The 16,836-nt window shown below is 47.4% G+C and overlaps 1 protein-coding gene across 3 annotated transcripts in view; it reads left to right on the top strand.

Moving 5' to 3' along the window:
* slit2 (slit homolog 2 (Drosophila)) overlaps nucleotides 1-16,836 on the top strand; it is an 850,855-nt gene that overhangs the window by 376,332 nt on the left and 457,687 nt on the right. The window lies entirely within an intron of this gene.

Genomic DNA, 16,836 nt, shown 5'->3' with positions numbered 1-16,836 from the left:
GGATGAGTGGCAGAATTGACTGCACACACCTCGCAGCCCCGAGGAGAGATACACTTACAAGTTATCCTGCCCATGCCATCTAATGGTTTCTGTTCCATAACGCACCTCCTACTGCCATCCATTCTCTGTGTAGCAAGATGGGATTCGGGCAGTTTCAAAGCACCTTAAACGATTGATTGTTGAAATAATACCCAATAAAGTAGGCTACCATTTAAGACCGACCTGGAAAACTGATTTGGCAGCGGACACAATCTGTACATTTCACTGAATATTTCTTCCCAGATCAGTCCGGCAGTGAAATCAATTCTGTGGCAAATTAATGAATCTTTTTACAGCAATTTGCAGGAAGCTAACTAACACCACTTGGGACTGATATTTCCCAGATGTTCTGGACATGTCATAGAAATAAAGTTAAAAACTAATTCACAAAAATGTGTACGGTGCAGGAACACACTATTTCCATATTGGCAAGTAAAAGCAAACTTCACAGAGTTTGAAAAGTCGTTATTGCAGACTTTTAATTTGCATTTGTCAGTGGAATTCCAAAACTCCTCTTAACCCTCATTCAGTCTTCAAGGTCTAAAATGCAAGGTCTGAAATTGCACTGAGCTATATTTACAGCTGATGCTGTCTTCAGGTTGTTAAAGTCTCATGTAAATTCCAATCACATCCTGGTACCAGTTAAATCGGCTTTAAGCGAGACCAGCTGCGTGAGGGAGCCTGGCAGTTATGTCAGAGGTTTCAAATACTTGCAGAAATTTGCTGGTGTGTGCATATGGCGCACATATAAAAAAACATCCACACAAGAAAGAATTAAATAAACACATCTACCTCTTTGTGGAAGTACTTAGAATGGATTTCAGTTTCATTCATGGGCAAATGGCCCAAGGCTCACGCAAAATTGGTCTTCGGTCTTAATTAGCCTATTGCTGGAGTGCCGCGGACGCCAATCGGGCAACAAAAGGCAGTTCACCAGTTCCACAAGGACGAAGTTGAGCTGGCTGCCTCCCTCGCAACAGCCTTCAGGAAGGTTCTGTGAGGGAGGGGAGGTGATCGGAAGGGAAGAAGCTGATTGGAAAGGGGGAGGGAGCAATCATGAGTAAAGGAAGAGCTGATTGGTAATGGGAGAGGGAGAGAGATAGGGCGACCTGAAGGAGGCCGGTAACGGTCTTTGAGACGGCTGTGGAGTTGAGAGGAGTATTTAAAAAGAAACTTACCTTTCTAAAAGTGGCCAATAGAGGTCCACGCCAGATGTGTTCAAGGCAGCCCAGTTCTGGGAAGGATGCCTCAAACAGGTGTTGGGCCCCCTAGGTGGGGTTAACATTTCAGGTCGCCGATCTCTCGTCACAGCCGATAGGACACCGACCAGAGACGTTAACTCCACCTTCCACTCTTCACAGATAATGTCTGACCGGCTTGATGTTTCCAGTGCTTTCTGTCTTTATCCCAGCAGTTTTACATTTGGCTTGCAGCCAGCTGCACGAGACCCAATGTCTCTGGAGACAGCGGCACCAATGTGGGTCTTGTGTAGTGTAAAAGTAGCTTAAAAGGGAAAAGAATATAAAATAACAACAACAACAACTTGCATTTATATAGCACCTTTAAAGTAATAAAACGTCCCAAGGCACTTCATAGGAGCGTTATCAGATAAAATTTGACACCAAGCCACATAAGGAGATATTAGGACAGATGACCAAAAGCTTGGTCAAAGAGGTAGGTTTTAAAAAGCGTCTTAACGAGGGAGAGAGAAGTATGAGGCAGAGAGGTTTAGGGAGGGAATTCCAAAGTTCAGGGCCTAGGCAACTGATGGCATAGTCGCTAGTGGTGGAGCGATTAAAATCAGGGGTGTGTAAGAGGCCAGCATTGGAGGAGTGCAGATATCTCGGGGGTGGGGGGGGGGTGCGGTGGGGTGGGGTGTTGGGGCTGGAGGAGGTTACAGAGATAGGGAGGGGCGAGATCATGGAGGGATTTGAAAACACAGATGAGAATTTTCTAATTGAGGCGTTACCAGGCCGGGAGCCAATGTAGGCCAGTGAGCACAGGGTCGATGGGTGAACGAGCCTTGGTAAAATAACAGTGTCCCTGCCAACATTAGTGGGGCATCGTCACCATTGCAGCTAAGAATGTTCAGGGCGAGCAGGCACGTCCCAGCTGATAATTATGACAAGAACTGTTCCTGTTACCCAGTTTGTAATTGCATGGAAAACTGCTTGATTCTTAGACTTTAATGGGTTACATCAGGAACAAGGGGTGACGAGAGGGGAAGGGATTTTCTTTCCATGCGGTTTGATTACGTTCATGCTAATTCCTATCCATGTGCTGGTATCTGGGAACATGTGTAATTACATTATTCTCAGATGGATAAATGCGAGGGTGTGTTGTGGAAAACTAGCTGATTTCAGGCAGATAAGGTGAAGATTGAAGATTTGCAGAAGAGAGAAACATATGAATTTAATTTGGCTTGCAGAGAAATAGGTCTTGCATTATTGGAATCCTTTGTAGTGTTGTAATTGGAGCCAGGGTCCAATGTTTTTGTTTCATTGGCTCTTTCATCGTATCAAGTGATGTGAGTAAGGCACCATTATCTCTGGATAAACCTTACAAAAACAGACCCGGCAATGCCAGCAGGTACTGTGTTAGGTCAGGAATTGGGGAGAAGAGCAGATAAACATTGTCAAATATATTTAACTTGTGATTGTCTTGAGCAACGATTATCAAATGATAACCAGTTGCCACCAAAAGACTGGTTGGGTATGTCATTGGCCTACCTGGCTATATTTTTAAAATTAACCAAATTAAATCTGCACAGTACAAGAATCAGCAAGCTACCTTGATAAAGTGTTACTTATATTATGGCAGCTGGATCATAAGCCTCCCTGACATAGGCAAGGAAATGAAAAGGATTAACTGTACTGTAGAATTTTAGAAGTTCGGGTACCTCTTGTAATCTCCATAGTCTTTCAATTGGAATCTGTTGTTGAATCCTTTCGGGAAGTTTGACTTGTATGTACCTCAATGAATCTCAGTCTACAAAGGGAGCCAGGAGTATGCAGTTGGACCCATTAAGACCATGTTTTTCAATGGTCTATAGCAACAGGGATGTGCCACCATGAATTAGGGTTCCCAACCGCCTGTTGGAATGAGCAGAAGTTTCCTGGTATCAGGGGATCCCTCCCCGAGCACTGCCTCCAGCAGCCCGGGAGATTCAGCCATTTAAATTTCCCGCAGCAGTGCCCCTCCCCCAGCTTTGTGAAGTCACTGGCTACTGTTAGCGAAACCAGCGGCTCAGTGACGTCACCCCCAGAGAGCCGCGACTGCGTAGAGGAGGCTGCAGTGTCGGGAATCGCGGGTTTCAGCGTTCGGAGGAGGGGAGAATCTCATCAATCAGGGGTCTCTGAAATCAAGGGGCACTCTGATATTGGGAGGGGAGGGGTACTCTGAAATGTGGGGTCTTTACAATAAGGGTGTTCCTTGGTTTCCCCACTTCACCTGCTCACTAGTGGCTTCCTGGCTCTTGGAAATTGTCGCAGAACAGAAACCACAAGCAAAAATACTCAACGACAGTGGAACCCAACCTTTAGAAGGTAAATGCAAGAACATTTGCAGAAGTCATGTGAACATGTGTCACGTGATCCAATGTCATGTGACCAAGCATCACATGGTCAGGCATCATGTAGTCAGGATGTCGTGATCATACCTCTAGGAATGCCACCACCAGAGTTGGCAACCCTACCATGAATGGCTGAAAACTATTGAATATTTACAACATATTATTGAGTGACGCCAGCCTCCCATGGTTTGAAGTGCACCTGTATGGAATTGCAGATTGGGTTTGACTGTAATGGCACTCTTGGATGGATAATCTGTCAGCACTATGCACATGAAGAGTCAGCACTATGCACATGAAGAGGATTGCCATCATTTCAACAATAATCTAGAATGAGTTCCCACCTTATGGAGACAAGAAGGAAGGGGAGAATCAGGGGGATAAATTGAAAAGAAAAAACTATATTTAAAAAGGTAGTCCAGCAACCGAGAGAATGTCAAAAGGCCTTGATTTTTCTCCATTGTGGAAGGTGGACAATTCCAGCTTTACTGAAGCAATAAACAGCTGGAAAGATTGAAGCTGAAAATCTGTCAGCTGTTCATCAGGATGTAATTAGCAGAACACACCTGCCACTGACACCGCCATAGATTATTAGTTCATGAGGAGGCTGGAGTGTCGGGAATCGCAGGTTTCAGCATTCGGAGGAGGGGAGGACCTTATCAATCAGGGGTCTCTGAAATCATTGCCCAGACAGGCAGGATTTACCCATAGTGACACATCTGGAAGGCCAGTCTGCCCACTGGGGAAGCCAAAAACTGCAGTGGATGTGGCAGGATCCTGTTGGAGTGGCGGGAAGGGGCTCTGGCGTCAGGATATCCCTCCCAAAATGATGAATTTATGGCCCTGAAAACTATGTTAAAAAATAAATTAGGGCCTTTAAAATCTCTGGGGTCCATGCCATGACCTAGGAACTTGTGGCCCCACTTCCACCATGCTGTCACCAAGTTCATCACTGCCATCAATTTGGCAGGTTCCTTTGAAGGTCGAGGTTATTGGAACATAAGAATGTAAGAAATAGATGCAGGAGTCGGCCATACAACTCATTGAGCCTGCTCTGCCATTCAGTAAGATTGTGGTTGAAATTCTACATCAACTTCACTTTCCCACCTTATCCCTTGATTCCCTTAGCACCCAAAAATCTATTGTCCTCAATCTTGAATATACTCATGGACTGAGCATCCACAGCCCTCTGAGGTAGACAATTCCAAAGATTCACAATTCACTGATTGAAGAAATTTCTCCTCACCTCTGTTCTAAATTCCACAAACTCCATTCGCTGGCCACCGTTTCCATCTCTGGCAACTGTCTGAAGCTGAACCACACCGTTCACAACCTTGGTGTTGTTTTTGACCCCAAGATAAGTTTCTGACCACATATCCATTCCATTACTAAGACTACCTACTTCCACCTCCGTAACATTGCCTGACTCTAACATTGTCGCGGTTGTGTATCTGTAAAGCATGCACTCCCATGTTTCACCACCAGGGAGTGCATCCCCTGAAGTCCCAAGGGAGTGTCTTAATAAAGACTGAGGTCACTGTTACTTTAAACTCCCTGTGTGCATTCTCATCTGTGTTAGGAACACAATAACTGGCGACAAGTATACAAATCCAACACAAAGATGCAGCAAACTGTGGGCATCCTGGAGAAGTTCTCGGCGGGTGAGGACTGGGAAGCCTATGTCGAACGGCTAGACCAGTACTTTGTAGCCAACGAGCTGGACGGAGAAGGACGCGCTGCCAAAAGGAGAGCGGTCCTCCTCACGTTCTGCGGAGCACCGACCTACAGCCTCATGAAGAATCTTCTGCCTCTGGTGAAACCCACAGATAAGTCGGATGAGGAGCTGTGTACACTGGTTCGAGAGCATCTTCACCCGAGGGAGAGCATGCTGATGGCGAGGTATCGGTTCTACACATGCCAGCGATCTGAAGGTCAGGAAGTGGTGAGCTACGTCACCGAGCTAAGGCGACTTGCAGGTCAATGTGAGTTTGATGGCTACCTGGAGCAAATGCTCAGAGACTTTTTTGTACTGGGCATTGGCCACGAGACCATCCTACGAAAACTTTTGACTGGAGACACCGACCCTCAGTAAGGCCATTGCGATAGCACAGGCATTTTATGTCCACCAGTGATAACACCAAACAAATCTATCAGCACACAAGTGCTAGCAATGTTCATAAATTAACTGGAACTGTGTTTGCGAGCAGAAATGTACAGGGCAGAAACCACGAGTCTGCAACTGCCAGCTGGCCTCAGGTGAGCCAGATGTCTCAGAGTCCGCAACAAAGGATGAATGCAAGGCAATTCATACCTTGTTGGCATTGTGGAGGCTTCCATTCAGCCTATTCATGCTGCTTCAAAGGGAATGTTTGCAAGAGCTGTGGAACAATGGGGCACCTCCAACGAGCTTGCAAATGAGCTGCAAGCTCTGCAAAACCTGCTAACCACCACGTGGCAGAGGAAGATCGGTCCATGGTGGATCAAAGTAATTTCGAGCCTGAGAGAGAGGAGGCAGATGCTGAAGTACATGGGATGCACACATTTTCGACAAAATGTCCACCTATGATGCTAAATGTAAAATTGAATAGCTTACCCGTAGCCATGGAACTGGACACTGGCACTAGCCCATCCATCATGAGTAAAAAGATGTTTGAGAGACTGTGATGCAACAAGAACAGCCTTGAGCCCCATCCACACGAAACTGAGAACGTACGCCAAAGAGCTTATCACTGTCCTGGGCAACACCATGGTCAAGGTCACCTACGAGGGCACGGTGACACGAACTGCCACTCTGGATTGTCCTGGGCGATGGCCCCACCCTGCTTGGAAGGAGCTGGCTGGGAAAAATCTGCTGGAACTGGGATGACATCCAAGCGCTATCACATGTCGATGAGGCCTCATGTACCCAGGTTCTGAACAAATTTCCTTCCCTTTTTGAGCCAGGCATTGGAAACTTTTCCGGGGGGAAGGTGCGGATCCACTTGGTCCCAGAGGCACGACCCATTCACCAAAAGGTGCGAGCGGTACCTCACATGATCAAGCTGGACAGGCTGCAACGCGAGGGCATCATCTCCCCAGTGGAATTCAGCGAGTGGGCCAGCCCGATTGTTCCAGTACTCAAAAGTGATGGCACGGTCAGGATTTGCGGCAATTATAAAATAACTATTAATCGTTTCTCGCTACAGCACCAATACCCGCTACCTAAGGTAGACGACCTATCTGCGACGCTGGCAGGAGGCAAGACGTTCACCAAGCTCGACCTGACTTCAGCCTACATGACGCAGGAGCTGGAGGAGTCTTCGAAGGGCCTCACCTGCATCAACACGCACAAGGGACTGTTCATCTACAACAGATGCCCGTTTGGAATTCGGTCGGCTGCAGCGATCTACCAGAGAAACATGGAGAGCCTACTCAAGTCGGTACCACGCACGGTGGTTTTTCAGGATGACATATTGGTCACGGGTTGGGACACCGTCGAGCACCTACAAAACCTGGAGGAGGTCCTCCAGCAACTGGATCGCATAGGGCTATGGCTAAAGAGGTCAAAATGCATTTTCGTGGCAACAGAAGTGGAGTTTTTGGGGAAAAAGATCGCGGCGGACGGCATTCGGCCCACAGACACCAAGACAGGCTATCAGGAATGCACCTAGGCCATAGAACGTCACGGAGCTGCAGTCGTTCCTGGGACTCCTCAACTATTTTGGTAACTTCCTACCGGAGTTAAGCACCCTCTTAGAGCCCCGACATGTGTTATTGCGTAAAGTGAGAACTGGTTATGGGAAAAAAACAAGTAATTGCTTTTGAGAAAGGCAGAAGCATTTTATGCTCCAACAAGCTGCTTGTATTGTATAATCCTTGTAAAAGACTTGTGCTAGCATGTGATGTGTCGTCGTATAGAGTCGGGTATGTATTTACAAGCTAACGTTGCGGGGAATTTGCAACCTGTCGCCTATGCCTCCAGGAGCTTGTCAAAGGCCGAGAGGGACGACAGCATGATTGAGAAAGAGGCATTAGCATGTGTGTTCAGGGTAAAGAAAATGCATCAGTACCTGTTTGGCCTCAAATTTAAGCTGGAAACTGATCACAAGCCCCTCATATCCCAGTCGCTGAAAACAAGGGGATAAATACTAATGCCTCAGCCCACATACAAAGATGGGCACTCGCGCTATCAGTGTATAACTATCCCATCCGCTACAGGCCAGGCACCGAGAACTGTGCGGATGCTCTCAGTCGGCTACCATTGCCCACCACAGGGGTGGAAATGGTGGAGCCTGCAAACTTGTTGATGGTCATGGAAGCGTTTGAAAATGATAAATCACCTGTCACGGCACGCCAGATTAAGACTTGGACCAGCCAAGATCCTCTGCTGTCCCTAGTAAAAAACTGTGTACTGCATGGGAGCTGGGTCAGCATTCCCGTTGAAATGCAAGAGCTAATCAAGCCGTTCTAGCGGCGAAAGGACGAGCTGTCCATTCAGGCAGACTGCCTGTTGTGGGGTAACCGTGTAGTGCTATCCAAAAAGGGCAGGGAGACGTTCATCTCGGATCTCCACAGCACACACCCGGGTATAGTAATGATGAAAGCGATAGCCAGATCCCACGTATGGTGGCGCGGTATAGACTCTGACTTAGAGTCCTGTGTACGGCAATGCAGCGTGTGTGCTCAGTTGAGCAACGCGTCCAGAGAGGCGCCACTAAGTTTGTGGTCCTGGCCCTCCAAACCTTGGTCAAGGATCCATGTCGATCATGTGGGTCCGTTTCTCGGTATAATGTTCCTGGTGGTGGTGGATGCTTTTTCAAAATGGATTGAATGTGAAATAAGGTCGGGAAGCACCGCCACCGCCACCATTGAAAGCCTGAGGGCCATGTTTGCCACCCACGACCTGCCTGACACACTGGTCAGTGACAACGGGCCATGTTTCACCAGTGCCGAATTTAAAGAATTCATGACCCGCAATGGGATCAAACATGTCACCTTGGCCCCGTTTAAACCAGTCTCCAATGGGCAGGCAGAGCGGACAGTACAAACCATCAAACAGAGCCTTAAATGAGTCACGGAAGGCTCACTCCAAACCTGCCTGTCCCGAGTACTGCTCAGCTACCACACGATATCCCACTCGCTCACAGGGCTGCCCCCGGCTGAGCTACTCATGAAACGGACACTTAAAACCAGACTCTCGCTGGTTCACCCCAACCTACATGATCAGGTAGAGAGCAGGTGGCAGCAACAAAATGTAAACAATGGCCGCGCCTCTGTCTCACGGGAAATTGATCTGAATGACCCTGTGTATGTGCTCAACTATGGACATGGTCCCAAGTGGATCGCGGGCACGGTGATAGCTAAAGAAGGGAGTAAGGTGTTTGTAGTCAAACTAGACAATGGACAACTTTGCAGAAAGCACCTGGACCAAATGTGGCTGAGGTTCACAGACTGCCCTAAACAACCCACAGCAGACACCACCTTTTTCGAGCCCACAACACACACTCAAAGGATCAACGACACCACCCCGGACCAGGAAATCGAACCCATCACGCCCAACAGCCCAGCAAGGCCAGGCTCACCCAGCAGCCCTGCAGGGCCAACAACACGCCAGCCCAGCGAGGGCACAGCCAACACACCAGAACAGACATTTGTACCGAGGCGGCCCACCAGGGAAAGAAAGGCTCCCGACCGCCTCACCTTGTAAATAGTTTTCAACTTGACTTTGGGGGGGGGAGTGATGTTGTGTATATGTAAAGCATGCACTCCCATGTTCCGCCACCAAGGAGTGCATCCCCTGAAGTCCCAAGGGATCCCAGCATCCCTTGGGAGCACTGTATATAAGCTGGCCCCTAAGGCCTGTTTCTCACTCTGGAGTGTCTTAATAAAGACTGAGGAACTTGTTATTTAACCTCCCTGTGTGCAGTCTCATCTGTGTTAGGAACACAATATACTAGCTCCAGGCCCGACAACATCTCAATTTTAAAATCCTCATCCTTGTTTTCAAAACCCTCCATGGCCTTGCCCCTGCCTATCCCTGTAACCTTCTCCAGCCCTAAGCCTCTGAAATCTCTGCGCTCCTCCAATTCCTTGCCTCTTGCGCATCACGATTTTAATCGCTCCACCATTGGTGGTCATGCTTTCAGCTAACTTGACCCTAAGCTCTGGAATTGCCTCCCTAAACCTCGACATCTCTCTACCTCTTTCTCCTCCTAAGATGCTCCTTAAAACCTACCTCTCTGACCAAGCTTTTGGCCATCTGTCTTGATATCTCCTTCTGTTGCTCGGTGCCAAAAATGTTTTTATTAATATCGCTCTTGTTAAGCGCCTTGGGACACTTTGCTACATTAGGAAGGACATTAGCTTGGATGATTTGGAATCTATATGAGTGGAGCTGCAGAACATCAAAGAAAAAACAGGGAATTATAGACCGGTTAGCCTGACATCGGTAGTAGGGAAAATGTTGGAATCAATTATTAAAGATGTAATAGCAGCGCATTTGGAAAGCAGTGACAGGATCAGTCCAAGTCAGCATGGATTTATGAAAGCGAAATCATGCTTGACAACTCTTCTAGAATTTTTTGAGGATGTAACTAGTAGAGTGGACAAGGGAGAACCAGTGGATGTGGTGTATTTGGACTTTCAAAAGGCTTTTGAAAAGGTCCCACACAAGAGACTAGTGTGCAAAATTAAAGCACATGGTATTGGGGGAAATATATTGACGTGGATAGACAACTGGTTGGCAGACAGGAAGCAAAGAGTAGAAATAAACGGGTCCTTTTCAGAATGGCAGGCAGTGACTAGTGGGGTACGCAGGGTTCAGTGCTGGGACCCCAGCTATTTACAATATACATTAATGATCTAGACGAAGGAATTGAATGTAATATCTCCAAATTTGCAGATGACACTAAGCTGGGTAGCAGTGTGAGCTGTGAGGAGGATGCTAAGAGGCTGCAGGGTACTTGGAGAGGTTAGATGTGTGGGTAAATGCATGACAGATACAGAATACTGTTGATAAATGTGAGGTTATCCACTTTGATGGCAAAAACAGGAAGGCAGAATATTATCTGAATGGTGACAGATTAGGAAAAGGGGAGACGCAACGAGACCTGGGTGTCATGGTACATCAATCATTGAAAGTTGGCATGCAGGTACAGCAGGCAGTGAAGATGGCAAATGGCATGTTGGCCTTCATAGCTAGGGGATTTAAGTATAGGAGAAGGGAGTTCTTACTGCAGTTGCACAGGGCCTTGGTGAGGCCACACCTTGAATATTGTGTACAGTTTTGGTCTCCTAATCTGAGGAAGGACATTCTTGCTATTGAGGGAGTGCAGCAAAGGTTCACCAAACAGATTCCCGGGATGGCAGGACTGAAATATGAAGAAAGACTGGGCTTATATTCACTGGAATTTAGAAGAATGAGCGAGGATCTCATAGAAATATATAAAATTCTGACGGGATTGGACAGGTTAGATGCAGGAAGAATGTTCCCGATGTTGGGGAAGTCCAGAACCAGGGGACACAGTCTAAGGATAAGGGGTAAGCTATTTAGGACCGAGATGAGGAGAAACTTCTTCACTCAGAGAATTGTGAACCTGTGGAATTCTCTACCGCAGAAAGTTGTTCAGGCCAGTTCGTTAGATATATTCAAAAGGGAGTTAGATGTGGCCCTGACGGCTAAAGGGATCAAGGAGTCTGGAGAGAAAGCTGGAATGGGGTACAGGTTCGACCTCTAAAATCCGGAGTTCCGGAATCCAGAATGTTCCAGATTCCGGACACCGGGCCGATCCTTGGCGGGGTCATCCGGAAACAGGAAAATGTTCCGATATCCGCACTCCCCCTGCCTCGGCGAACCGACTTCTCCCCGGCCCGACTTCGCTACGACTGCGCCCGCCACAATTTCGCTTGCCCCGAATTCACGGGGCCCGACCTCGTCCCGGCCTCCCTCCCTCCCCTTTACCTCGACTGCCCGGCCCCACCTACCTCGGGCCAGACAAGGAACTTCTCCACGGCGGTGGGGCCCCGCCCGAACATCTCCACGGCGGTGGGGCCCCGCGAACATCACCACGGTGGCGGGGCCTCACCCGAACATATCCATGGCGGCAGGGCTCCGCGCGAACAACTCCACGTCAACGAGCAACCCCCCTCTACCCCCACCCGCCCCGCCCCACCTTTCTGACGTTCCGAAATCCAGAAATACCAGAACCTGGGCTCAGGTGTTTCCGGATTCGTGTCGTCAGAAAGACTTTACAAAGTCCGGCAAAACGCAAAATCTGAAACGGCCTCGGTCCCGAGGCCAAATGGCCTACTCCTGCACCTATTTTCTATGTTTCTATTAAAGGCGGTATATCGATCCAAGTTGGCCAAACCCTTCTTCTCAGACTATGACCCCTAGTTCTATCCTCTGCAGCCAAAAGAAACAGCCTTTCAGCATCTACCCTATCAAGCCTTCTAGGAATTTAATACCTTTCAATTAGATCACCTCTCATTCTTCCAAACCCCAGAGAGTATCGGCCCATTTTACTCAATCTCTCCTCATAGGACAGCCCTCTCATCCCAAGAATCAATTTAGTGAAACTTTGTTGCACCGCCTCTAAAACAAGTATATCCTTCCTGAGGTAAGGAGACCAGAGCTGTAAACTCTCAATTTCCGGAATCCCTGCTCCTGGCTATACCCACTCTGGTACTGGTGGCCTTGTAGAGGGTGAAGGTTGCTCCCTTGACGAGACCTGAGGAAGCTCTGATATTCGGCCAGGACCCAGTGTGTAATGAACTCAGCCTAATAGCTGACCCTTCCAGTGCACTCCCATCATAGTTACAGCAGGATTGCAACAGGAGACCCATGGATTTTTGGGTACTGTTGAGGAGGATGACTCATCAGGGGAGGGCAGCAGCAGCCAAGTTCATGGCACCGTAGTTGGCTCTGCTCCACAGGAGGGCAGGAAAAAGAGTGGGAGAGCAATAGTGATAGGGGATTCGATTGTAAGGGGAATAGATAGGCGTTTCTGCGGCCGCAACCGAGACTCCAGGATGGTATGTTGCCTCCCTGGTGCAAGGGTCAAGGATGTCTCGGAGCGGGTGCAGGACATTCTGAAAAGGGAGGGTGAACAGCCAGTTGTTGTTGTATACATAGGTACCAACGATATAGGTAAAAAATGGGATGAGGTCCTACGAGACGAATTTAGGGAGCTAGGAGCTAAATTAAAAAGTAGGACCTCAAAGGTAGTAATCTCAGGATTACTACCACTGCCACATGCTAGTCAGAGTAGGAGTCGCAGGATAGCTCAGATGAATACGTGGCTTGCGGAGTGGTGCAGAAGGGAGCGATTCAAATTCCTGTGGCACTGGAACTGGTTCTGGGGGAGGTGGGACCAGTACAAACCGGACGGTCTACACCTGGGCAGGACCGGAACCAATGTCCTAGGCGGGGTGTTTGCTAGTGCTGTTGGGGAGGAGTTAAACTAATATGGCAGGAGGATGGGAACCTATGCAGGGAGGCAGAGGGAAATAAAAGGGAGACAGAGGCAAAAGATAGAAAGGAGAATAGTAAAAGTGGAGGGCAGAGAATCCCAAGGCAAAAACAAAAAAGGCCACATTACAGCAAAATTCTAAAGGGACAAGGTGTGTTAAAAAGACAAGCCTGAAGGCTCTGTGTCTTAATGCAAGGGGTATCCGTAATAAGGTGGATGAATTAACTGTGCAAATAGATGTTAACAGATATGATGTGATTGGGATTACAGAGACATGGCTCCAGGATGATCAGGGCTGGGAACTCAACATCCAAGAGTATTCAACATTCAGAAAGGATAGAATAAAAGGAAAAGGAGATGGGGTAGCATTGCTGGTTAAAGAGGAGATTAATGCAGTAGTTAGGAAGGACATTGGCTTGGATGATGTGTAATCTATATGGGTAGAGCTGCAGAACACCAAAGGGCAAAAAATGTTCGTGGGAGTTGTGTACAGACCTCCAAACAGTAATAATGATGTTGGGGAGGGCATCAAACAGGAAATTAGGGGTGCATGCAATAAAGGTGCAGCAGTTATTATGGGTGACTTTATTATGCATATTGATTGGGCTAACCAAACTGGAAGCAATACGGTGGAGGATGATTTCCTGGAGTGCATAAGGGATGGTTTTCTAGACCAGTATGTCGAGGAACCAACTAGGGGGGAGGCCATCTTAGACTAATGAGAGAGGATTAATTAGCAATCTCGTTGTGTGAGGCCCCTTGGGGAAGAGTGACCATAATATGGTGGAATTCTACATTAGGATGGTGAATGAAACAGTTAATTCAGAGACCATGGTCCAGAACTTAAGGAAGGGTAACTTTGAAGGTATGAGGCGTGAATTGGCTAGGATAGATTAGCGAATGATACTTATGGGGTTGACAGTGGATGGGCAATGGCAGACATTTAGAGACCGCATGGATGAACTACAACAATTGTACATCCCTGTTTGGCGTAAAAATAAAAACGGGAAGGTAGCTCAACCGTGGCTATCAAGGGAAATCAGGGATAGTATTAAAGTGGCATACAAATTGACCAGAAATAGCAGAGAACCCGGGGACTGGGAAAAATTTAGAACTCAGCAGAGGAGGACAAAGGGTTTGATGAGGGCAGGGAAAATAGAGTACGAGAAGAAGCTTGCAGGGAACATTAAAACGGACTGCAAAAGCTCCTATAGATATGTAAAGAGAAAAAGGTTAGTAAAGACAAACGTAGGTCCCCTTCAGTCAGAATCAGGGGAAGTCATAACTGGCAACAAAGAAATGGCAGACCAATTGAACAAGTACTTTGGTTCGGTATTCACTAAGGAGGACACAAACAACCTTCCGGATATAAAAGGGGTCAGAGGGTCTAGTAAGAAGGAGGAACTGGAGAAATCCTTATTAGTCGGGAAATTGTGTTGGGGAAATTGATGGGATTGAAGGCCGATAAATCCCCAGGGCCTGATGGTCTGCATCCCAGAGTACTTCAGGAGGTGGCCTTGGAAATAGCGGATGCATTGACAGTCATTTTCCAACATTCCATAGACTCTGGATCAGTTCCTATGGAATGGAGGGTAGCCAATGTAACCCCACTTTTTAAAAAAGGAGGGAGAGAGAAAACAGGGAATTATCGACTGGTCAGCCTGACATCGGTAGTGGGTAAAATGATGGAATCAGTTTATTAAGGATGTCATAGCAGCGCATTTTGAAAGAGGTGATATGATAGGTCCAAGTCAGCATGGATTTGTGAAAGGGAAATCATGCTTGACAAATCTTCTAGAATTTTTTGAGGATGTTTCCAGTAGAGTGGACAAGGGAGAACCAGTTGATGTGGTATATTTGGACTTTCAGAAGGCTTTCGACAAGAGATTAATGTGCAAAGTTAAAGCACATGGGATTGGGGGTAGTGTGCTGACGTGGATTGAGAACTGGTTGGCAGACAGGAAGCAAAGAGTAGGAGTAAATGGTTACTTTTCAGAATGGCAGGCAGTGACTCGTGGGATACCGCAAGGTTCTGTGCTGGGGCCCCAGCTGTTTACATTGTACATTAATGATTTAGACGAGGGGATTAAATGTAGTATCTCCAAATTTGCAGATGACACTAAGTGTGAGCTTTGAGGAGGATGCTATGAGGCTGCAGAGTGACTTGGATAGGTTAGGTGAGTGGGCAAATGCATGGCAGATAAAGTATAATGTAGATAAATGTGAGGTTATCCACTTTGGTGGCAAAAACAGAGAGACAGACTATTATCTGAATGGTGACAGATTAGGAAAAGGGAAGGTGCAACGAGACCTGGGTGTCATGGTACATCAGTCATTGAAGATTGACATGCAGGTACAGCAGGCAGTTAAGAAAGCAAATGGCATGTTAGCCTTCATAGCGAGGGAATTTGAGTACAGGGGCAAGGAGGTGTTACTGCAGTTGTATAGGGCCTTGCTGAGGCCACACCTGAGTATTGTGTACAGTTTTGGTCTCCTAACTTGAGGAAGGACATTCTTGCTATTGAGGGAGTGCAGCGAAGGTTCACCAGACTGATTCCCGGGATGGCGGGACTGACATATCAAGAAAGATTGAATCAACTGGGCTTGTATTCACTGGAGTTCAGAAGAATGAGAGGGGATCTCATAGAAACGTTTAAAATTCTGACGGGTTTAGACAGGTTAGATGCAGGAAGAATGTTACCAATGTTGGGGAAGTCCAGAAACAAGGGTCACAGTCTAAGGATAAGGGGAGGAGATGAGGAGAAACTTCTTCACCCCGAGAGTGGTGAACCTGTGGAATTCTCTACCACAGAAAGTTGTTGAGGCCAATTCACTAAATATATTCAAAAAGGAGTTAGATGTAGTCCTTACTACTACCTTGGTAACCTAAGTTACCAATGGGTGTCCCAAGATAACCTGATTATTCCACATTATGCTGCGCATGCACTAAATCCTGAAGTTGCGGTCAGTTTCAAAGGCGAAATGACGCGAACAGTGCCAGAAATTCCGGGCCATTGTTTTCCTCACAACAACAATAAGACCTTGTATTTATATTGTGCCTTTAACATCGTAAAACGTCCCAAGGCGCTTCACAGGTGCATTATAAGACAAAATGATATTGAGCCACATAAGAATTTAAGACAGATGACCAAATGCTTGATCAAAGAGGTAAGTTTTAAGGAGTGTCTTAAAGGAGGATAGAGAGGTGGAGAGGCAGAGAGGTTTCGGGAGGGAATTCCAGAGCTTAGAGCCTAGGCAGCCGAAGGCACGGCCACCAATGGTTGAGCGATTAAAATCAGGGATGCTCAAGAGGGCAGAATTTAAGGAGTGCAAGTAGGCCTTACACTCCAATGGAAGTTTAATGTGTTAAACTTTTTTATACATTTGTTTTTGTTGACACTATACAACTGGGAGTGCCAGCATTTTCATGAAATAGTGTTTAGGAGACGTTTTCCCTTTGTATCCAATTACCTAACACAATAAAGTGAATCATATCAACATATGGTCTCAGCCTGCAAGACCATCAGCAGGCCGGGGCCATTAGAGGGAGCAGCGTTGGTGGCGTGCCACTGCAGGGAGCAGCACGTGCTGTTGCAGGAGGGCAACGGCTGATTGCAGCGTGGGGAGGTGCAGTAGGAGCGGCGAGTTCGGGACGAAGGAGCAGCAAGAGTTCGTAGAGGGATGTGATCGGGGCCCAGGAGAGGCAAAAGTTCAGGGCCCAGGAGAGGCGCAGGCCGAGGGGCAGCACGGGCCAGCCCACACTGCGATGTGTGCACACTA

Source organism: Pristiophorus japonicus, chromosome 2 (assembly GCF_044704955.1).
Source record: "Pristiophorus japonicus isolate sPriJap1 chromosome 2, sPriJap1.hap1, whole genome shotgun sequence".
NCBI lineage: Eukaryota > Metazoa > Chordata > Chondrichthyes > Pristiophoridae > Pristiophorus > Pristiophorus japonicus.
This window is presented reverse-complemented; position numbering and strand designations above follow the sequence as displayed.